This window comes from Anser anser (genome assembly GCF_964211835.1).
Source record: "Anser anser genome assembly, chromosome: 11".
NCBI lineage: Eukaryota > Metazoa > Chordata > Aves > Anseriformes > Anatidae > Anser > Anser anser.
Genome location: NC_139732.1, coordinates 8,266,954 through 8,291,210, shown reverse-complemented (window position 1 = coordinate 8,291,210; position 24,257 = coordinate 8,266,954). Strand labels below are relative to the sequence as shown.

The 24,257-nt window shown below is 38.1% G+C and overlaps 1 protein-coding gene across 17 annotated transcripts in view; it reads right to left on the bottom strand.

Annotated features, from left to right (window-relative positions):
• The window catches only part of FTO (FTO alpha-ketoglutarate dependent dioxygenase), a 247,120-nt gene that overhangs the window by 139,547 nt on the left and 83,316 nt on the right, over positions 1 to 24,257 (bottom strand). Inside the window, exon 9 of one of the 17 annotated variants that reach the window (XR_014589143.1) lies at positions 21,486 to 21,575. The exons of the other annotated variants lie outside the window; for them this stretch is intronic. The gene's annotated coding sequence lies outside the window, so the exon portion shown is untranslated. The remainder of the gene's footprint in view (positions 1 to 21,485; positions 21,576 to 24,257) is intronic. 17 annotated transcript variants of the gene reach the window in all.

The following is a 24,257-nucleotide window of genomic DNA, read 5'->3' as shown; positions in this document are numbered from 1 at the left end:
TTCCCATGGCTGCAAACTTGGGACAAAACCAGAACGTGCTGATGCTCACTCAACTGACATGTACGCTGCTGTGCTGACTTGCACAGGCAGCAGTCCAACCACACCACAGAGCTTGAGTCCATGCTGAAGTCTTCTCCTTCAGTGGGAATAATTTATTTTTCTTTCTCTCCTTAAACAGCCTCTGATTTTCACTTAATTATCTTTGATATCTAAACTTCAGTCACATATTCCGCAACCAGACCAAAGTATCTAAATGCTTTTGGGAAGAATGCGACTAAATGGACAGAATCCTTACATAAACCTAGTTTATTCCATTGAAAAGGCGGTTAAAAATATGTTTCTAACTTGAGCACTTATGGAAGTGAGTTTCAAAACTCAACTCAAATATCACCAATAACTATAAATGCTTCCCCCAGCATGGCCTCTTTTATGGCAACATGACGAACAGGCATGGCATACAGCCTCCTTCTCAGCATCACAGTACACTTCAGTCTGTCCTGCCCAAATGGACATGCACAGATTCCTCTGGAGCTTCTGTGAGATAAATGGTCATTATCTTCAGGTTGTGAAAACAGGAAGATCTGTTCTTGGTCTGGCATTTTTTTTCAATGAGATAGAAGAATATGCAGATTATACACTTGTTACGCTATGCGAAGTAGCAGTGGCCTTGCTACCAAAAATGATGGTTCCAAAAGACAAGTGTAATACATATAGAAAATGTGTACATATATACATACATGTATAAATATACACGTATGCATATAGAAAATGCTTTTATTACACCAACATCAGATAACAAAGACCACAAAGCATCCATCTTCCGCTCCACCTCCCTGCTCTATCAGTTGGCCTACCAAAAGGCCTTACCCCATCATATCAAACTTACATATCAGAAAGAACAGTTTCTTAAAAAAAAATGAAAAAACAACAAAACAAAAACAAAAAAGCCACCAAACGTCCAAAACTCTGTCTATACAGATCGCATTCTTGACCCTGCTCTGACATTACAAAGCAAACAAAAAGCCAGGGAGTAATTTCAGATAAGGATTCTCTGACATGGGTTTCCCTTGCATTGACCTACAACATCTTTTCCACAAGCTCTACTATCCACCAACTTCAACAGGCCTGATCTTAGGCTCACTCCCAGGAACTGCACAGTTAAAGCAGGATTTGATAGAGGACTTCAACACGTGAGAACACACTCACATGAGATGAAGAGATGTACATCATGCAAGAGATGAAAATGAACAGTCCTTGCCATTCAGAATAAATATGCCTCTTAAGGCTCTAACTTTTGTATTTCAAGACTTTTGACACAGCACTACAGGTAAAACTTATCTCCATATAATAGCACGATCAGACTGGTCGCACCACCAGGTCGCAGTATACCAGGATTTCCCTTTCAGAATTCTTGGATACCCTTATTAATCACAATGGGACAGGGAAATCCACAGGAGATGGTGAAGCTGGTGATGGTGTAGAACTCTATTTCCCTCCAAGACTGCAGAAAAGCCACAAAGTTTAATGATGCAATGCCCAACAAATCTGATAGACCAGTTATTTGCAAGCAAAAAGCATCAAGATCCCCTAAATAAGTGGTTCCCAAAGTGTAGACCATAGAGAACTGATAGTTGCAAAGGACTTTTGAGTTAAAATTTGATCAAAAGAGGATGTCATTGGAGTTTTATCAGTCTGCCAAGCCTGTTGACCACTTCTCCAAATATTCAGAGTCACGTAATGCTTGTGTATGAATGCTGATGGCCCAGTCAAATTGCAACTTTGGTACTGCATTCCACTAACTTAAGTCCCCTTCTTCTATATCATAATTCTGGAAATTGAGCATAATTTAATTTTTACTGAGAGAACAACTATATTGCCCCAGACTTCTGTTAACACCTTTCATTTCTCTGGTGATGCAGACAGTTCAAGTCAAGTGCAGTTTGACACTGCCATCATAAACGCGTCTTTACTGAGCCCTGCGAGTACTGTTGCAGCTACCTTGAGGGTGAAATAGTACATTAAGCAACATACAACAACAATACATAGCAATTTAACTGATTTACTTGTTTCCTAAGAGTGCTAAGGGCAGTAAGGTTACCTGGAATACGAATGCAGGGTTTGATATGTAGCTTTTATAGAGGCATTTCTTAATAACTCGCTATTCTTATTGTCTCAATAAAAATCCTAAATTGTAATAAATAAAGCAGCATTCTGGGTAAAATTATATTACAAAACACCCTCCTTTGAAAAATTGGGTTTTGCAAGTAACTTGTTTTGGGATTTATTTTTAACAAGGGGATTCAATATATACCTTGACTGATAAAGGTCAAGGGTTCAAGAAACTCGGTCAAAGATGTTATCAGCTGGGAAAGCCATTTCCTCACATCAACACTGATAAAAATCCATCAGAAACCCAGCCGATACCACCCCTACTCTAAAGGGCAGGAATGACCTTCTTTTGAACATCACTATAGTTGCACATCCCATCAAAGAAAATCTGACCCCGTGTCTCAATCCTTTTAATGTTCTTTAATGACAGATAATTGTCTACAGAGGCCCCCTGTGCCCAATGCTGAGTGAAGCCTTCACTTTTCTGAACTGGACTCAACACTGACTCAGTGTTGTTCAGCACACTTGGGACCAGAGGACAGTCGAATAAACAAACAATGCAGCCAGCCCTACAGCCTGTCTTATCTCATCCTTGGGCTCACAGATTCTTGAGGGTGGTAATGTTTACAAATTGTTGAAACTTTCTTTCTTTTGCTTCCTGAGCTGGCAAAAAAATATCCTGGACAACCCAAGCAACAAGATTACGTAAATTGCTTATCACCTGGGGGAAGCAACTTCTTGTCTCATTGGCCAGCATGTCTCTTTAATAAATAGCAATGTTAACATCTTCAAATCTTCCCCATTTTTCCTTATAAATATATTTAAATATTTAGGGCATTTCCTTTGTAATTCCCAAATGGCACAGTCTTAAAAATAAGGAAAAAAACAACAACAAACAACCCACCTCTCAAAAAAAACAAAGTTATGTATGCATATATAAAGCAGCTGCCAATCTGGTCTTCTATGCGAGGCTGTTTAGCAAATGATATCCTTTACCCTCCTCCTGGTTCAATGGCAGAACTAAATATCTATTGCTGTACTGACATATTTACTGTGCAAGAAATGTATTTTAAAAGACCAATATCATATTAATCTCATTGCCACTGATGAAATATATCAGTGACATATGACTGAATAGAAACTGTTAGAATTATATATTACTGTTATTACTATTACTGTATCCAGGATACACGCTTAAAATTATGTTTTTTATTAGTCTTAAAGCTATTGTAACAGGATAACTGGTATACTTTTTTTTTTCTTGCATACACAGCAGAAGAAATTATATTCCAACACAAATAAGGGACTATTCTGCTTAACAAACAAACAAAGCATCCTCAGTAACACACTCGAAAAAACCACGCTGGTACCTTTTTAGTCTTTTAAAGTTTGATTACCATTCCTTCAATACGGACCTCTCAGGATTAGAAACATGTATAGCTGGAGACACAAAGCCTAATACTCTGTCAAACAAACTAGCCTTCAGTCTGAGCTGAAGTGGCACTTGGGACAGTTCATCTTTTGGTCCCACGTTATTGGGTCAACAAATGAGATTTTTCATTCCGAGTTAAAGACTGAATTTACTCATCACCAGTTTAAATAGGATAAGCTTCTGAATCTTTACTAATCACTTCCACTTTAATGTAGCAGTCATCTCTCAACAGTCAATAACTAGCAGAGGAAGGAAAAACAGCAAGTGTAAAATCTGTAAACAGGGCTACAATTTAAGCCTTTCTGCATCTTCCTTGTTATCTTTGTGACTATTTTGCTGTTAGTGTACCCTGATGAAAGTCTACAAAACCAGAACACTGTGCCTTTTAGAGACAAAAAGAACCTGCAATCTATTAAGCCATATTAATTTAACATGTCATAACTTCCATGTGATAAAAAAAGCTAGTAATTGCTTACAAACCACTGCTCATTTCTTCTTTGCTTTAAATTGTTTTAACTTAAAATATGAGTAAATGCAGCCATTTTCATTGAGATGTGGAAGTAGCCAGTATGGTTTAAGTTATCACCCAGCAATTTGGGCACATTAAACCCAATTCTCTGCCTTTTGTTTATTAATCCACTATGCCAGATATCACAGTTTCACTCAGCAACCCTCATGTTTTGGATGATATTGAAAAATGGCTCATGTTTGTCAAAGAAAGTTAAAAAAAAAAAAGGTAAAGAGGAAAAAAGTGTTGTTTATAGAAGCCAGCTGCTCTGGCTTCGGCGCCAGCAGCTCTTCATCCTGCTATTTTACGCTTGCAACCCCCACTGCCCCCACTGGCACAGGTACAACTAAATGTTGACTTCAATGCTTCAGAGAGCACTCAACTGATTCTGTACATGATTAATTGCCAAAGACATGGCTGACCATATGGAACAGAGAAAGCATCAAGTAATTCATACTTCTGTATATGATCATTTGGCCCCTGTTGTTTTAATGTACAGGAAAGAGCTAGTATAGCACAGACCTGGTGTCTTGCCCTTGACAGCCCATTAAGAAATCTCAAAGCACCTAGTTGAAGTTATGCTGTTGGCTTTTCAATAGCAGCCTAATAAAACAGAAGCAAAGCTTTCCAACTAGTCTTAAATCTTTCACATACAGTACATTAACCACTGCTGCTAAAACAACTGGTTTCTTATGATAGGAAATGGGATTTGATTTCTAGCCTCTGCATACTTACTGAAAGCCTTTTTCTGACCTTTGGAGGGTTTACAAAATCATTGTTCGTTTTTCCTGCCATTTTCCCAGTTTCTTGCCATGGTGATCCTAATAGATTTGTTTAAGGTTCACTACATTCTACTCTTACTAGCTGTTATATGCAAACTGTACAACGAAGGTAGGCTCAAGGGAGCTGAAAGGAAAGAAATCATTATTAACTGTTTTCTTCCTGAGAGTCAGAGAAGTCACTGCAACATCTAAAACAATTTACTTTTAAAGAGCCTATAAAACAAAACAAAAAAATTCCTGAAAGAACGCAATACGCTAGTGTGTGTTTTCTTTTATCAGACTGGAGACAAAACATCAACTTTCATTTGAGAAGGAAGGCCAATTTATTTTAAAACTGTGGTATTCTCTGGGATGTCTGACAGAGCTCAATGGAAAGAAAAAGATGCAGACTTGGAATATATGTCACTATCATTAACTACTTTATACTAGTTTTATCTACCGTTAACATCTTTTCAGTCATATTCAGTCAAGAAAAACATTTAATAATGTTTCCCTGTCAGGATTCTTAAGATGACAGTGCTAAAAAGTTAATCCCCATCCTCAGATCTTTTGGCAGTTTTGACATATGTTGGCAAGGATGTATTTGCTGGCACCTTCCAGTTGGAAAATATTTACATAGAGTTTTCTTGTCTGTGGATTTTCTAGTTGTCTAAATCACCTTCATGCTCTGAAAGGCCTTATGTGGGAAATCCTAATAATTGGACATTCATTAGCAGTAATTGTCCAGGCTGCTGAATTCAGCTAACAATACTAACACTCCAGCAGAATACATGAATAATCCAAAAGCCAATATAACACTTTGTAACTGTTTTTACTTTTACATGAAACACTGGCATATAAAAAGATGAGAAGTTCATACGGAGGTAAGATACTAAAGAGAGAGAAAACATGAGCTAAAATTGATAGACTACTTCCAACATTAAAATGAGTCAAATAGTATGCCTATATTTAAATAAAATATAAAGAAATGGAGAATGTTATGAAAGATTTGTTTTTTTGTAGGGTAAAGGGAACAAAGTCTCAAGTTTTCACAAAGATCATGGACTCTCCTCTACCATTACATTCAGAAGCACACAATCAGCTAAAGCACTTAAGCACATCTAAACTAAGCAAGTACATAACCCAATTATAGAGTAGAATGCTTGAAGTTAGACATATGCTTAAGCTCTAAATACAACAAGCCTACATGCATTAAAATGTAGGGAGCTCTGTCTCTCTTTGAGGTATTCACTGCTGACAACAAAGGATGAATACCTGACTTGATAGATGAGTAGTTCGACCTAGAAAAACCTACAGAGAGTAGATCACAAACATTTCTATAAAAACTTTAGGTCTCGCCTACACTAAAAAGTTGTACCATTTAACTAACTCTGCAGAGCTAAAGCAATACATTCTCTAGCTGTATGAATTTAAAGGTCATAAAGTAAAATAGGCAGAGCTTATTCCTACATGAGAAAGGAAATTACCTTTATGCCTATATAAATCTATCTATACTGGGGTCTTGAACCATATATTTAGGAAAACAGAATTGAGACAGAACTATGACCAAGTAGTTTTACATTATTCTGGCATGCCAAAACTGAACAAATTTCCAGCAGAGGGAAAAAAAAAAAAACCAACTAATTTTTTTGCTGGATAATTCAATGTGGTTACAATGAAAAATCTGAAAAAAAGTATAAAGACCAACACTTTCAAAATCTTTTTGCTGCACTAACCAGTTCAGCAACTGACCCACTCACAATGTTTGGAATAAGAGTGGCTTAGCACCTTCAGATGTATGGGTGAGTGAAAGGTTACCCTTTTGCCACATTCTCCCAGAGCACGGCCCCTCCACCTCTGAATGATCAATAGCACAAAGACAGAAGCAGGCCTACCATGCATAGTGGATTATATGAAGTGTAAAACATTGTGGGGGAAAAAGCTTTTGAAAGAAGTCAGGAAAAAGAAATCACGCTTGCAAGAAGATACAGCTGACAGGCTAGTCCCCAACAAGTGAATATGTTTGAAAACATTGTGAATTCAAGAAAAGAACGTGCCTTTTGTTTCCAAACCTACAGTGTGTCTTTACCCCAACTGTTGCCTGCATGGCTGAACATATGTTTTCTGAACAAGAACTGAAGCAGAAAGTGCTCTTTGTTATAATTCACTCCTTTGTATACACCTCCCTTTTTCCCATTTTGGTCACATGCAAACAGTAGTTATGCCGAACACTTAAGATCTGAAGGAGTGCTCAGCAGTATATGCTTCAGTGATTATTTACTATCGCTGAAATCAGCTAAAATGCAATACAAGACTCACTTCACTAATGTGCGCTCTGGACAGCTTACCTTTGGCAATACTGAATCACAGGGAGTACAACCTGCACTACTTTGCTCAGCAAGCTGACACAACCTTCATCATTGATTGCACACAGTTCTAAACAAGCACAGAAGAATTGTACAGTAAATGGCTGAATTGATTGAAATGAATACTATTTTGAATTAAATACTTATATAATTTTACTGATTCCAATCAAATAATTCTATATGTAAGCAAGGCTTTGCTTTGACTCATCTAATTTATACTGAAGACTTTGTATGGTAAGCTATGTAGAAGCTTCCTTTAAAATATTTACAGACTTGTACCAAAATCTCCAAACTAGAGCCTTTGCAGCACTCAAAACACAAACTGGAATCGCTAAGCTTAATACTATTGGTCACATGAGAAAATATTTTTAAACTTCCCCAAACTATGATTCCTCATATTCTCCATTCCTCAGATGGGCACACAGTGAGCCTAGATTCTGAATTCATGATTGCATTTCTGTTTGTGACTATCTTTCAGTGTTTACACTAGAAGTGTAATCTGCCGTACTATTGATTTCCTTGAACAGCCTACCTTAGTAGCTTTTTAGTATGGAAAAGCCTTGAATACCAACATTTTTCTCTCATCACTAAAGCCACCACCTGTTGCCATCAAGCCACCACCACCCTAGCCACTACACTTTCTAGCACAATGCCTTGTAAAAAATTGTGCAGATATTTGGGACGTACTCTTGGTGTCATTAGTTTTACTGAAATAATTTAAAACACGAAGATTCAAGTTACAGAATGGGTTAAACACTGCAGAATGAAGAAGCTGCTAGCTACAATCAAATGAAATAGCAAGCCACTTATGTCCAGAAGTGCCTGTGGGCATGCTTTGTCTAAGACGTGCCATAGCAGAATAGCAATTTAGTACATATGCAAGATAACCACATACAGCTGAATCATATCTTCCAGTGACATATGGGTTTCAATGCCTTTATCATCCTCACAGTACTAAAGGCACTGGGTCTATGAATATCCCTGTGATAATGGGACTCTCACCAAGTTGTTTCAGAAATGAAGTTTTGTCACATTTGGCTCAAGTAACAGTTTCATTACCCCCAGTAGCACCATGACACACCTTTATGTAGATTTAAAATTCATATTCATGTAAGGGCAGTAGTACATACAAGCTGTCATGGCAAAAGGGAGAGAAAAAGAATTTAGAACAAGCCCCTGGGAAGACCACAGATGAAAACAAACAGAACCTGATATCTTATGCTTATTCATTTAATGCATGGGGAATACGACATTGTCAAGCAGCAAGCAGGATGACACCACTCATTGCTAGACATTGATCATGACAATAGCTTTTGGTAATCTGCTACTACGCAAATTGTGATTTTTGTTCCTTAACTGAAAAGTAGGTAATCTGATTTTAGTCCCCCATCCTCCTCTCATTCCATTGTTTTACATAAAAGAATATGCTACGCATTTAATATATAGCTGGGTACTTAATATATAGCCCTACAAATGGTGATGGCCCAGCGCTGAGGATGTGCAGTCTAAGCATACTAACACATACATACATACATACAACACACTAACAAACTAAAAAAAAAAAGGAACCAACAAAGGAACACAAACAGAAAAAGTTTATCGAGTTAATTCTCATCAGTCACGCAAAATATGTATAGTTACAACCTCAGATATAATACTTACAATACTTACAATAAATACAGATTCCTTCTGGGAGGGCAGGCAATTACTTACTTCTCCTGCACTCAGAGCACATGTAGGAACAAAGTCTTACACACTTCATCCTGAGTTCAGCATGTCTCTCATGATTTTCTCACACGCAAGCTCAGGAACTATGGGCTGGATGCGCAGACAGTGAGGCGGATTGAGAACTATCTGAAAAACAGGTTTCAGATGGTTGTGATCACTGGCACAGGGTCTAGCTGGAGACCTGTAGCTAGCAGTGTCCCTCACAGGTCAATACTGGGTCCAGTGTTGTTTAACTTATGACTTGGATGAAGGAATAGAAATGCCTCCTCAGCAAATTTGCTGATGATACAAAACGGGAGGAGTGGCTGATGCCCAGGAGAGCTATGCTGCCATTCAGTAGGATCTCGACAGGCTGGAGAGCTCGGCAGAGAGAAACCTCTTGAAATTCAGCAAAGGCAAGCGCAGGGCCCTTCACCTGGGGAGCAATAACCCCAAGCACCAGTACAGGTGGGGGGCTGATCTACTGAAAAGCAGCTCTGTGAAGAAGGACCTGCAGGTCCTGGTGGACAACCGTAAGCCAGCCCTTGTGGCCAAGAAGGCCAATGGTGTCCTGAGGTGGATTAGGAAGAGTGTTGCCAGCAGGCTGAGGGAAGTGATCTTCCCCCCTACTCAGGCCCGCTAAGGCCTTACCTGGAGTATTGTGTCCAGTTCTGGGCTCCTGAGTACAAGAGGGACATGGAGCTCCTGGAGCGAGTCCAGTGAAGGGCTGCAGAAATGATTAAGGAACTGGAGCATCTCTCATGTAAGAGAAAGCTGAGGCCGGGCCTGTTCGGCCTGGAGAAGAGAAGGCTCGGGGGGATCTGATTGATGTGTGTACGTTTCTGAAGGGAGGGTGTCCAGACAGTGGAGCCAGACTCTTAGCAGAGCCCGGCGACAGGCCGAGAGGCAACAGGCACAAACTGCTGCACAGGATGTTCTGTCTGAACATGAGGAAAATGTTCTTTACAGTGAGGGTGACAGAGCACTGGAACAGGTTGCCCAGAGAGGCTGTGGGGTCTCCTTCCCTGGAGATGCTCAAAATCCATCTGGACACAAACCTGGGCACTGTGCTCTAGGAGGCCCCACTTGAGCAGGGACTTTGGACTTGATGATCTCCAGAAGCTCCCTTACAACCTCAATCACTCTGTGATTCAAAGTGAGCTCTGCCTGATTCTGTACGTGTACCTTGGTATACTCTTCTCACAGACGGCACACGTGCAGTCTCCATTTTGTCAGACTCGACCGCAGCGGCTGGCGCTGCCAAGCTGGAGCACTCGCATGTGGTGCTCGCAGGCCTCTGCTCCTCCTGAGGACAGGCCGCTTGCCACAGCTCTCATCCACCACCACCAGGCCAGGAATTTAGAAACTTTCTCACTACTTAGTGTTCCTCTGAGTGTGATATATCTGTAAAACCTGCATTTTAAAAACTGGTTAATGCAAACTATAGCCAATTATTGATTATGTTATTTTGATAAATTTCTGTTTCAGTAAAAAAAAAGAGTGCTATGCGCTGTACTTCCTGGACTTTATACGGGTATTTTGCACGTTTCCCTTTCATCGGAACGATCTAATGTCACGGTTATATGGATGTGACAAGTACCAACAAGCTAATAGCCCACTCTATCAAAATACTGCTTGTCTTCCATTAATATTTCCTGGTCTCCCTCTCATATGGGTCTGTTTTCATTTCATTGTGATTTTGGGGAAGGATTTTTGCTCTCTCTCGCTCTTTGGAAGGGAGCAATCAAGCTCTCAGTAATTAATTTATCTCCTCAGGAGAAAGAAAATAAAAGGTTCATTTTTTCATCCTTAAAAAGGAAGATTATCAACTAATTAACCCAACAATTAAAAGTACACACATAGAAAGAACAAGTAGCTCAGGGGAAAAATAAATCAGTTCAGAAAATTTTCAGATTTCCTTTGTCACCTACTAGTGCATTAAAAAAAAAACAACAACAAAAAATCTTTTTCAGGAAATATTTTAAGTTATAGTCTACTCAGGTTCTAAATGTTGTGATTTTGTCATGTTCATTTTTCATGAACATTAGACTATTTATAGATGAATACTAGAGAAATATTTTAAAGCTTGAATGGCCAACTATTTGGTAACTTCACTACACAGTAAAAATTATTATTCAGATAATTTTCATTAGTGACATATCATTCAATCAGGAAAAAAAAACTTTACCCTAAGATTCATATGCCTAACAAAGAAAACAAACAGTGCAATCAACAGATCTCTGCGAACATATGCATATCAATTACATTTTGAATAAAAAGTCATTTGCTGAAGACTTTGGTAATTCAGCAAATATGACATTTGCATGATGTGCTCACAAACTACGACAGTACAATTTGGAAAAAAGAAGGCACAGTTACTCTGCTATACTCTACAACAACACATTCAGTACAGTGCACTGTTGCATTTGCAGTTCTGGTGTTACCATTCACTCGTGTTTGCTTCTATTAGTGCATGAAATAAGAGAGGGGTTCTCAAGTTCAGCTGCAAAGTCCAGCTTAAGAGAGAGGTCAAAGGTGGCTGACTAATCACCTCTGCACCCTTTGGGAAGGATCGCTTAATCCACCAGTAGAAGTTACAGCAATGTCAAGGATGTAACAACATATATGGGCCAAGCATCTTTAACAAACACGTAGTGAGGACATGGCACAATGGAGATGTTCTCCATTAAGCTAAAAAAGAAAGCTTTCTGACCTGCGTTGCTACAGAAATGGAAGTTAACAGTATGTGGAAGAAGGTTTGACCTGTGTTCTTCACATACCACAACTTCTACCTTAAAGATGCATCGGGACTAGTTATACCACAGCTATAAGTCTCCATTTAATATTATTGTCTACCCACTTCACATTCTGCTTTAGCACAACAGCACAGGGCAAATCACATTTCACAGTATTTGGAGTCCACAAATAAGAGATACAGACTACGTGAACAATAATCCAACCTATTCATATGGTACATAGAAGTATTTTTCTTTTTTAGAAGCAAAAAGATTTAATTGGATCAAAAATGGGGCTTTCTTCAATATTTAGACTTCAGATTTTACTACCATCACCCTCCACCCCTTTTACATTTTTATTTAAGTTGTTATCATGCAATTTTTGATATATATATCTAATCAAATTTCATGGCTTATGTGTTTTAAAATACAGCAACCAAATTCTGTGAACTTAATCTCATACTGAAGAGTTTTCATCTCAGAAAAACACCTCTTTTGTCTCAACAGCAAGATGGTAAGCAAAAAATAATTTTCTGTCTGGGTAACACAATCTGAGAGCCCACAAAGTACTATTCCAAGTAAGCTACAATTTGCAGCATTCAGAACAGTGCTGTTTGATAAGGATTTGTCATTGCTTCATCTTCTAGAAAGAGTAGTTCCCCCTTGCCTTGTTCCTTCAGTGCTTACATATTCAATACATAGAAACCATTGCATACAATCTTCAGATTTCTCACACTGGGAGGATCACACTCATACGTATGTATTCTTCATGTGCTAGTATAAGTCTACACATCTTAAAAGTAGATATGAATCAAATTAAATTCATGGTCCAAAATTATAAACGAATAAAAAGGAAACAACCTAGAACTGAGATATCTTAAAAAAAAAAAAAAAAAAAAGGCATGACTGCAACTTTTTTGGCCTACTAAACCAACTGCATATGCCAGCCACAGATTATAATTAGAATTTGTTTTGAAATGTCCTAACATCTTGGGATTCATGGCAAATTCTAGATAATCAAAGCCAAAATAACCCAGAAAATTTCAACTGTATCTTTCCTCCATACCTGTGACTACAGATAGAAAAGCACCAAACAGACTGAAATCTCCCCAAAACATTTTGGATATACTTAATTCATTTTTCAACTGATTAAAAACACTAGACATACTAACTTATTTTGACATTTTTTACATCGTCAATCTTAAAACCTCTACAGCAACACATAAATAGCAACTGGTAAATTGTCGTGTAAAAGAAAAACAGTGTAAGCTTTGTTTACTACTTCTAGGATGTTAGGAAAGAGGAAAACCTTTGTTTTGTTATTTGAGGTGAACTCATTGGCTCAGTTAAAAAAATAAAAATATCACAGGTCAAAAGAACAAAATTACACTCAAAATCCATTGCCAAACTGGCTGTTGGTTGGATGAACACGAGTAATGCTAAACAACTGTGGTATGGAGACGAAATATGCTTTCTTTAAGACACTTTTACAATAAGTTATTTAAGCCTTGTGAACAGCCTTGCCTTGCATCCACCCATCACACATTAATGAAAACAAAGGGGGCCCATTTACATTGTAACCCTGCAGTGGGGTTAAGCATGCGACCTTAAAGTATGGTGCGCTTGTGCTCAGTGGAAAGGTTCTTGACAATATAAACAAGAATTACTGCTGTTAGAGAAAGGGAAGACAATTAAAAACAATCTAGGATGCATGTTGTACAGCTGTTCAAGTTTCAGCTACATCTGACCTCTAAAGATGCTACGTATTTTACTTGAGAAACTTAAGGCATTCTGGTTTTATTGAAATAATTCTTCAGCAAAACCTAAATTTGTATGAAAAACATGAGGTTTTGTACGAGCAACACAATGAAAATTGTGTATTGCTAGCAAAACACGCCATCATTGCAGTTAAAAAGATGTTGTGGTCTGCACATCTCTTTCCAATACTTATGTTTGCTAACAGCTAAGCAAAATGGAAATCTTTATGAAGAAAGCTAAAAAAAAAAAAACTGTTAAGAAAAAAAGAAACTGTTCTTGAAACAAAAGAGATTTCAATAGGTCAAATCCTGTAATCAAATCTGTTTGACAGACCTTTGTGCCCAGGCAAAACCTTCGTGATTTCAGCAAAAAAAACTGCAGGCACAGTGTCCCGATATAGATCAGATTGCAGGACCAAGAAGCCACAACATTTTTTAAACTTAATTTTGGATACCATTGATTCCAAATGCAATAAAGAAAGACTGCAATTATGGTTAGTATTTTCATTATATATGCCTACGAATTTTCTAATAAGTAAGAAAATACTTAAACGTTAAACAGAAAATGATGCAACAAGCTGTTTTCCACCAGTCACTACAACCAATTGTCCTAATATTGTCCTTAAAAAATAGGGTTAGAGAAGAAAAACTTCTGAGAAAATAACAAAGATCTTGGCTAAGTTTCTCAAAACCACAGTTTTCCTGCCTGTTTGATCTTTGCATAGTCAGCATAAGCCACTGAAACTCCTCCACAAATGAAAGGCATTCATGGGAAGCCATCAGAAAGCATTGCTCTTCCTCTGGGACCCAGGACAATAAAAGAAAAGTTTGTGTCTGCCACGTGGGCCTATGATTCAGTTTAAATGAACAAACCATTGCAATATCCTTTGGCTTTGTGAAAGCGATACTTCCTACTTCTTTGGAAGAAAGGAAGTCATATATAAACAGAACAAAGGGAAGAGGCAACAAGTAGAGCCTCTCATAATAAATATTATGTTGAAAGTTTTGCTCATCAAACCAAGATTAAAAACATATTTTAATCTCCCAAGCTTTATGCCTTTGATGTATGTCGAAGAGGAAAGCTTATATATTTTGTAAGATTTACAACATTTCTGGTGGGAATAGCTTCATATTTCAGATTTTTCCCTGTATCTGAAATTGAGAATGTATTGGGTTGATTCTATCCCCTAATGCTTTGTATGTCATATTGAGCACTTCTTTCGAAAACAGAAGTTAGGATGTCCTTTGGACATTTTTCCCCACAAATAGGCTAGTGCTCTACTGAGCAAAGCACTGCAAAAACATTACACTGGTGCAACAGTGATCCTTGCAACTATGAAATGCCTCTTAAAGTGCCAGCTTTCCTAGATCACTGGAAATGTCAAGTATTTGCACTAAACTCTACAATAGAGAACCAATGAATTGCACTTCTTTGTGATGCTAAAATTAAGAGAAGGCTATATAGCTTCATGTGTGAGCTTACGTGTGATATCACCACTATATGCCCACTATATAGCTTGATATAACATATGAAGTGTTAATTTTCAGAATAACAACACACTAAGAATAAACCTTACGCTTCAAGAGCTCCCTTTATAACATCTTCTGCTAAATTCTGTGCAATTTTCTTGCCCTCCCCATTCACCCTTTTCAGTGAAGCTTCTTGTTCTCTCTTGATATAGCAACCATTGCAATGACAAAAGGACCTTTCCTTATAATCATGTTATCTTACTTGACTCCATCAAAGAGCTGCTTATTTGCACCACCTTAGATAAGTGCAAAACCAAATACAGAAACGGGCCCCTCAGCTGAGAGTTTTGATGTTACGTAATGGTTAAAGAGACCAGCTAGGTGTGCTCTCTCCAGTTTTGCATGTTGTACAACATTCTGTTTTGGTCACAAAAACAAACCATTAACTTTGGAGGATGTCATCAGAAGAGGAAATTTGAGTGTACTTTGGCAAACACTGTACTCTTAGAAGACCAAAACAGAGAGATGCTAGAATTATATTTTAAACAACTACTAAAACTAAGATGAATGTATTGAACATTGGTAGACTTAAGCTTAGCAAATTTTAAGGAAGACTTTTTTTTTTTTTCAGAGAAATATGAAATTAATACAAAATAGTTACAAGTTAAGAAAATTCCGGCAACTAGATTGGTGTGTAATTTAGAAGTGGGAAGAAAGAAACTGCTGAGAAGGTAACAAAAATCTTTTCACAGCTGAAGCAGTCCCTACAGAGCTGATAAAGGCTGCTCTCTCCTACACATCCTTCCAAAGATGCACAGAGCACATAGCTGTCCTTCCAGAAGCTTTCAATATATTGCATTAAAGTACCCTCAATCAATCCATCCGATTACAAAGTCATGTATGAGAGTCATGGAAAGAGGTCCAGAGAAAGACAAAGTAAGGAAAAAAAGAGAAGGCCAAAAAGAGATTTTAGGGATAGCAGTAACACCATCATAGCAGGTTGCCTTTTCTGAGGAAAATAAGGAAAAAAGTGAAATGCTGTACGAGAACACAGGGTTATAGCATGTGAAAACGAATATAGATTTCAACCTCGGAACAGTTACAAAAATAATGATTCTAGAACAAGTACAATAAAAATTATAATCAGAAGTGCCAAAGCTGGAATGACACCAAAGAAACTTCAAGGAGCCTGACCGGGAAGACAGGTGTCTTGTCAATAAATACCGTAACAGAGGAAGGTTCATGCACAACTTCTTAAGTCATTTGCCCAGAGCAAATAGCAAGCAAATGAAAGTGTGAGAAATAATAGGATTCTTGTCTCCTACTCCCCATTTCCCTTAATGTTGCCATATGGTATCCATATCTGTGAGGATAAGCGGTACTTTGTACCCTGGTGTTTCAGTTTTCATGACACTTTACAAGTCTCATTGCTCATTTCACCACTTTCCACTAGCTACTCCTTAATGACACCCAGCCATTGCTTCCTTTGCTTGCCCATAAAAACAACATAGTCAGGAAATAATGAATGTATATTTGTCTCTTTCAAGTAACTGCAGCTCAGTTTTAACCATTTACTTTGCAATAAACTTTTTTTTTCTTTTAAAGAGAGCTTTTTCCACAAAAAAAAAAAAGTCTCCATAACCTAACAGTCAGAATAAAATGTCTTTTTTAGAATATACAAATAACAACCCATAGACTCATTTCTGAGCTACAACCTACATGAATTCCCCTATGTTGGCAAAAAAAAAACCACCACAAACACAGTAAATGCGACAACGAAGTACTCCATAGCTCGTTTTGAGTCTTTGGCTCAAACAGAAACAGGCAGTGACTGCTACAGTTCACAAGAAGACTATCAAATTACTTCTAACAGCAAATTGCTAGGGAAAATACTCTGTTAGATGGAGTTACTTAAGAAGTTGCCGTGGAAACAAGAAAGAGTTGGGCCGTAGAGGAGCAGGGTAAGCTCACTGACAACAGCATGCTCAAGTGCTCCAAGCCTGAACGGAATGAACCACACGAAGAGGCAGAGGCATCTGGGCTCCTCTCAAGTGTGCAGACGGTGGGCTTGAACCACTTGTCAGGAGTGAGCACGCTTGGCGAAGATGCAGGTAGACACTGAGGAGAAGCTAGAAGGGAAAATGAATCCTCCCGGGAGTACAGAAGCCAGGAAAGTACCTCAGGATGGGAAAAAAGAAATAATGCAATAAATGTGTCTCAAAGATTTACCTTCCAGCAGGGGAGCTTCTCTGCTTATTCTCTGTCAGTGCAGAACTCCTATATAGTCTGTATGAGAAAATTCAGCATTTTCTGCATTAACATAACCTCTGAAGCAGGTATCAAGATTTGTATTTAAAAACAGAATCTCTGTATAAGACTCAACATTTTGAGGTGTTTTAAAATAAGATAAGGTAAAGCTTAATATTGCTGCAGCCTCGGGAAACAGAACCCTATTCATAATAAGTTACAAGAAACAAGATTTTGAGGAAAACAGAAATCCTCCTCCTTCCAGATATTCATAGAATTATGAAGCCTCTTCCATTCTCAGGTCATTGCAACTGCTCTGGAAACCATCCTAAAGGGCACTTTTTCTCTGTATTTAAAGTTTGCACTGTGTTCTACAATATGGCCTAGGAATCATATTTCAAGTTTTTCACCATTAAATGATAAACTTTCACATGAATAACATATAAAGAAACCCAAGCTGGACTTACTTTTTGGAGAATACAATGACATTAATATAGCAGAAGGAAAAGATTCACCACTGTTCATAAGAATTCATTTGCCCAGGGAATTTTTTTCATCCATCCTTTCCTTTACTTGACCAGACAGAAAATAGATTTTGCTGGCTATGTTTAATTTCCACAGCTGTCATTGTGATCTTAAACATTTATATTGGAGCAATCACATATATCCTCAGGAAACCAGAAACTGGAGAACCAGTTCAAACACCATACCTACCTACTATCTTCTGACCCAAGTGGTGTCTTCTATTCAGAAGTTGTACTGTGCAAATACACAGTAAAATGTTTTTTGATTAAAATATATTTGAAAAAATGCAAGTAATTCTTGAAATAGCAAACGTTGACATGGCTCATATAGGCATATTGACTTATTGCAAGTATAAGACAAAGGATATAAAATGGTAAAATTAATACAGGATAGAGATACTTGGTATTTCTGATGTACATGTTTACACTTATTTCAAGTAGCATGCTTTGACTGGGTAGTAACTAATTTAATTGTATGAATTTTGCTTATGGAAGGAGTCAGCAGAAGAGCATCACAGATTCACAGTAACAGATTCATAGCCCTAGTGAGGAGAGTCCTGTTATTTGCTGAAGCTTTTGAAACAAAAGCACAGCTTTTTTCAAAAGCTATGCCAGCTTTTGAAACAGTTGTTTTGAAAAGAGATTACAGCACTTCTGCAAATAATTATGGTTCAACCCATATAAAGAAATAGTTGTTTGTGACATGCAAGAAGGAGTCAAGTAGATTTCAGCAGACTTTGAAACAGGACCTTCAAAATTACAATATAATATGTATTTACACATAGTATAATCATCAATATAAAGCTGCTAAATAAGTTTCTATAGTTGTACCAGACAAGTCAGAAAACAACTTATTCCATCCTTCCTGATAGTTACCAAGCTGGATCTTATTATTCACATTTAAAGTGCTGATATTTATACAAGTTTAAGTTGCACCTTCAGCTGTATGTTCCCTGTCTTTTCTTGCTACCTGCTAATTCCTTCTCTCCCCTTTTGGAGTAATAAAAATGGATTTACATCAAACTAGTAACAAGTTTTACATAAACATTTCTGGCTTTAATCAGGCAGCTCATCACTTAAAATTTCACACAGACACACTATTGTAAATGTTCTATCCATAGACTCTCAGGCTGAACTTTATGCTATAGTAAGGTCACAACAGAACAACTTTTTTCAAGAAAGGTGATTCATAAGTGTGTCAGCAGACAAAACCATTTTTGACATATAAAGAGAAAAAAATACATTCACACAGCACTACCTGTGCTGCTTGTTATTTTAGTTTACATGTCATTTTTCCAGAGCAAGACTATCAAATGCTACAGTCAACAAGGTAAAGTTTAATAGACAAAAATTCAGATATTCTTATTAATACCTTCTTATTCAGACAAAATACCAACCATGGTCTTTTGTTCAAGATTCCCATGAATACAGACTAAAATTAGATCTGCAATTTGAGAATCCTTTGATCCAGGAAAGTAAGTATTCTCCTTCCTGTTCTATCACTTACTGTAGCTCTTCTAACTTCAAGGAGCAGAGAGAAGGAAGAATAACTTTGAAAGATGAGACACTTTCACATAAACTTCATTATGCTGACTACAAATAAAGTTTAAAAAGTGTACTGTCAGGTTCTAATTTATTAGTCTTCTCTTTCGTGTTATCCCTTGCACTTCCACGATTCTTTACAGTTCCATGATCTTTATTCTCATTTCTCTGTACTTTTTACTCTTCTTTGACCTTGTTATACTGTCTTTCGTCACACAGTTGTTTTCCTTCCCTGTTCCTCTCTCTTTCCTGCTACTTATTTCCTCTTTTTCTCTCTTGCTCAGCTCACAAAACCACTTCAGACTTGACTTCTGCCTCTCACTGAACCCTCCTTCAAGTCCTTATCTTTCCAAACATTTAGTAGTACCAGACTACTCTCTCTGCAGAAGTAGAAAAAAACATTTCTAAGCTAAAATGAAACTACTGAAATGCGAGTGAAACGCTAAAGGAGCAAATGGGAAAAAGAAAAAAGAAAAAAAGGAATGAGGCCAGCGTAGTGCTTTGTATTTGTACAAGAGAAATAAAGCCAACCACAGGCCAGCAATTGAATGGCAGACAGCACTTAAATAATCTTAAACAGAAAAGTCATGTAGGAAGCCACAGTGCTATACGCAAAGTTCCCCCTGGAGCATGTACAGGAAGAAAGTCCCCCTAAAATTTCAGCATGTCTGCTTTTTATCCCACAACATAGGACTAATTGTCCTCAGTGTCTGAGCCGGATTCTTTGCATTCTGGAGCAGAACAAATACTACATTTTCACCTATCTGTCACAGCAAACATGAAACATTTTGACAAAAGCAAAACAGCACTAATCTTAGCACCTCACAAAGCTCTGAGCAAAACACCAGAGAGAAAAGCTGAGAGAAAGTTAACACCAACAGTAAAACAAAATCATCAAATGAATGGCTGGACAGGAGCATCTTGCATCTGCGCTTCCACGTGCCTAATAGCCATCCTTTTTGTTGTAGAGCAATATTGAACAATTACAGTTTTGGTACATAGATTAAACAGACTGTTATAATCTGTTTCACCTTTCTGACAGACTGAATGACTTCATCCAGCAGTTCGGGCATTAAGGCTATAGCTGGCAACTGAGTTAAAACAGAACTTTTAGACATGAGTGAACCTAGGTTCCAGCTCTGCAAAATATACATTGTTAACACTTGATCAGCCTAGTCTGATGCTGAGTTTTCTTAAAACACCAAGTCAAGATCAGTTATACCTCTACTGGAAAATGCAGAGGCAGCCTATCAGATCCCCTTACCATTTTCAAGATTAGCATCATTTGAGCAGCAAACATACTGAAGTCTGCAGCTTGAAATATGGACCCCAACAGGTGATCCGCTCTCCTTTCATTCTTGGCTTCCTAACATCATCGTTTCCCTCCTTGCTCTTGGACTGCCTGCTTTTATATACTATATTAAAGTCCTAATTGTTTCAGAGTTAGCAGTTATCAACACAACGTTCCTGTGACTGACTTCTAGCAGATCCAGGCACTACCAGAAGGGTTTTAGAGTAGAAAAGTACCAATGAAGGAACTTTTGAAGGTCTTCCTAAATCCTCATACTCTTCCAGATTGGCATTAGATGTAACTCCCTCAGCACGAAGAAACCTCCAGGTGGAACATCTACAACAGCATCCGCAGTGGAGGAATGTGCTATGGACATATTCATAATAATGAGTCAAGCCAGCATCACTGCATACTTTGGTCAACCCTGATAATTGCTGTACATCACTGGAAAGTCTTTGAAGTTGGAAACAACAATTCAAAACCCCTGTAAAAAAGTGAGTTATCTTGGAGCTGCTTTCATGTTTACACAAGCCCAGGACTGTGTGCAAACAAAACCAACAAAAAGCCCTCACTGCTTCCTACTTACCAGCTTCAGCCCTGGAAGCAGCACAGCTCAGCAAAACACAAAAAAGACCAGAGCTTTTGGAGCAAGGCTAGAAATATTTGGATAAGGGCAACTTCCGCCCAGCCGCAAGCTTTGAAGAGTTCAAGGCCCCTAAATTAGCTTTTCAATTCTGAAAACACAGTAACTGGGAGGTCAGCTGACAGTTGGACAAAAACTTATACAGTATCTCCAAACCACCTGAAACATCAGCCATATATATTTATACATAATAAGGAATGTGTGTATATGTATAAGCACATGTATATCCACACATGTATATATACATACATATACACACACACAGACTTGTGTGTGTATCAACATATATGTGTGTGTGTGTATTAAATAAAGCCTTTTATGTAATAAATCAGCTCTCCAAAATGGAGAAGAATGAGACTCTTGGAGGACCTATTCATTGCAAAGCAAGTTTACCTTCTAATGACTTCAGCTTGAACAGACTTGGGCCCCAAAGGAAGAAGGATGCTCCACTGTTCCCCGCCACCTTGAATTATCTCAAAGGAGCTTTCAGATAAAAATAGAAAACACAAAACCTTTAGGAGAAAAACTATCAAAGGCAGAAACCTTGCAAAAAGCCCAAATAAAAGAATGTACCTTTGACCTCTGGTAATTCAAATAGAGTGTTAATCACCAAAGGATTAACACCCTCTGCATTATAAATAACATAACCAGTCATCAGGAAATTATAACACCCCATATAATCAAGAAACACTGAAGTCTACCAGAGAATTATACACAAGCAGTGGGAGGTACTAAGATGAGAAACTAACATGTTGTATCAGTTCAGTAAGGTTCTGCAACTTCAAGAATTGTGGAGAACAGCACAGTTCTTAAACAAATAAACCTCCTTCCTTCTGTGTGTGTGCATCTCCATGTGTTTATGGATTCTCCAATCTTTTCAAAGTCCCTCAATATTTGGAATTGTTCAGGCTCCCTGTTCAGCTCCATAAGCACTTCCCCTATTACAAGACTTCCCCTACCCCATTTTCTCCCAAACCACACCACTCTGTTTTGCCTGAGAGCCACTGCCTCCCCTTTTTTAAACTTTTGTGCCATCTCTAAAGCTTTTCCTGACAAGCCCATTTTCTATTCCCACTGTACCTAGAAGTCCATTCTGCCTATGCCTCCAGCTTCAAGTCTTCCAACTACTACAGTCCTTCAATATTGCTGTCCCAGTAGTCCTCACTTACATTGCCTTTAGTGCTATATTCCTGTCAATAGGACTGCCACCACCTTCCCTAACCCCCAAGGCAGGTGGCTTCCTCTCCAGCTTTTCCCCAGGAGGAAAATCGGACCTTTTCTTTAACATGGAGTGCCTCATGAAGAACAGCAAGAACAACTCAGCTCAAATCACTAACTTGTAATCCCATTTTCTGCTGCGACCCAAAGACCACAGGAGAGAAGATCCATATCCTCACAATCACACCACACCAGGCACCTTCTTCCAAAGATCAGTGAAGAAGGCAGGGTCACAGCATCTGGTGACACATCTGCAAGCAGGCGAAGTGAGTTGGGATGAACATGGACAGCTCTTTTCATGTATACAAATGTTAATTGGATATGGGGGAGTAAACTTTTTCAGTATGAGAGGCCTTTCCAGACTAAACTGCATTACAATTTCTCCTTTAAATCTTCAGTAGAAAAGACATGCTCCTTAGATTCACTTCTTGACATTACAGAACAACTAGTAAGTTTCACCTTTTTCAAACCCACTATAAAACCCCACCAGATTTCTCCAGCCTTGCATCATTTCACAACTATGAAACAGTTTCCAACTGAAATATACTTAAGGGCTGCTCCTTAAGTAAAAGCACAGCTTAATTAAGTTAACTAAGCTGATTAAGCCATGCTCTTTCACCCATTACAGGAAGTATTTAGCCCTGGAGCCATCCTCAAAGGCACCTCACAGAGCGTATGACATGTTTTCTAGAGATACTGTATGTATTTAGTCACTGTGGAAGGGGAAAAAAAAAAAGACAAATACCCCATATGTCAGCATGCCAACAAAAGAATAGGAGAAGTATCAGCAGATAAAGCAGCTGTTTACATCCCATTCTTGTCTGGAAGGTAGGTATTGCATTACAAGGGAATGAAGGAAGTAAGAGAACATTACCCAAAACCTCAGATCTGGCTCTTGTAAAATAATGGCAGCAGGAACACTCTCCGAAGTCCTCAGTCTCCTATATTAGTACTGAGATTTTTGTATGTTTACAAAGAACTCTGACAAATGGATTTAAAATTGAATAGATTATAGCAGCCTTGTTTTTAAACAATTAAGATTAATCTTTCTCCTTTATTGTATCTAAATGAGTTTATATCATGAAAAGAATTCTTTAAAATTTTCAACCCTTTCAAAATGTCTAAAAGCAATTTCTGAAATAAAGACATAGCTAACTAGCATTATGCTTATCTTGGCTATTGCTGGTATAAGGGTGCTGCTCTGTGTCTCAGAAAGATTTCTGACAGGGTGAGAAAACCTGGTCCATTTCAGAGACTTTCCTGGGACCTGTCTGAAGTGTCGACAAGCAACGAAGCTGAATATTAATACACTCTCCATCATCAAAAGCTGTTGCATACCCAAAGGATGAGAAATATTTTAATCAGCTTTCAGCTTGTCTAGTACAAGTCAGTTTATTCCTTCGGGATTATACATCTATGTGCTCAATTTTTGTCTTCACATGCTCTCTCTCTCTATTACTTTTGAAACTAGCAGTAAAGAGCCTAAATCGGCTGTTTGGCTGGAAAAAGCCAGCTAATGCTGTGATTCAATTACAGCATTTTACATTCAACAAGAAAATCTAGAAGATGAAAAGCAAAGAAAAGAATTGAGAAGTCAGTCCTGTATAGTGTTTTTTTAACAGTAGTGTTTTCTTCAATATTTTTGTCAATCTTATGAGTTTTCAAGACTGATGTGTCTGTTGTCTTGGCCATCATCCCCGCCCCCAAGCTTCCTGAGTTCTGGCACTGTAAACTCACAATTCCTCAGTGAAATGACCACTATTGGAACTGACCATGACCACATGCATGTTTTATGAACATGCATATCAAATATGCCTTCCATGAAACCTAAGAAGATCAGTAATGAAATAATGGTCCATAAAACCTTGAATATAAAACTGTCATTGCATAATGTCACTGAGAGACAGTCAGTCAGCCTTAAGGTTGCACTATCAAAGACACCACCTA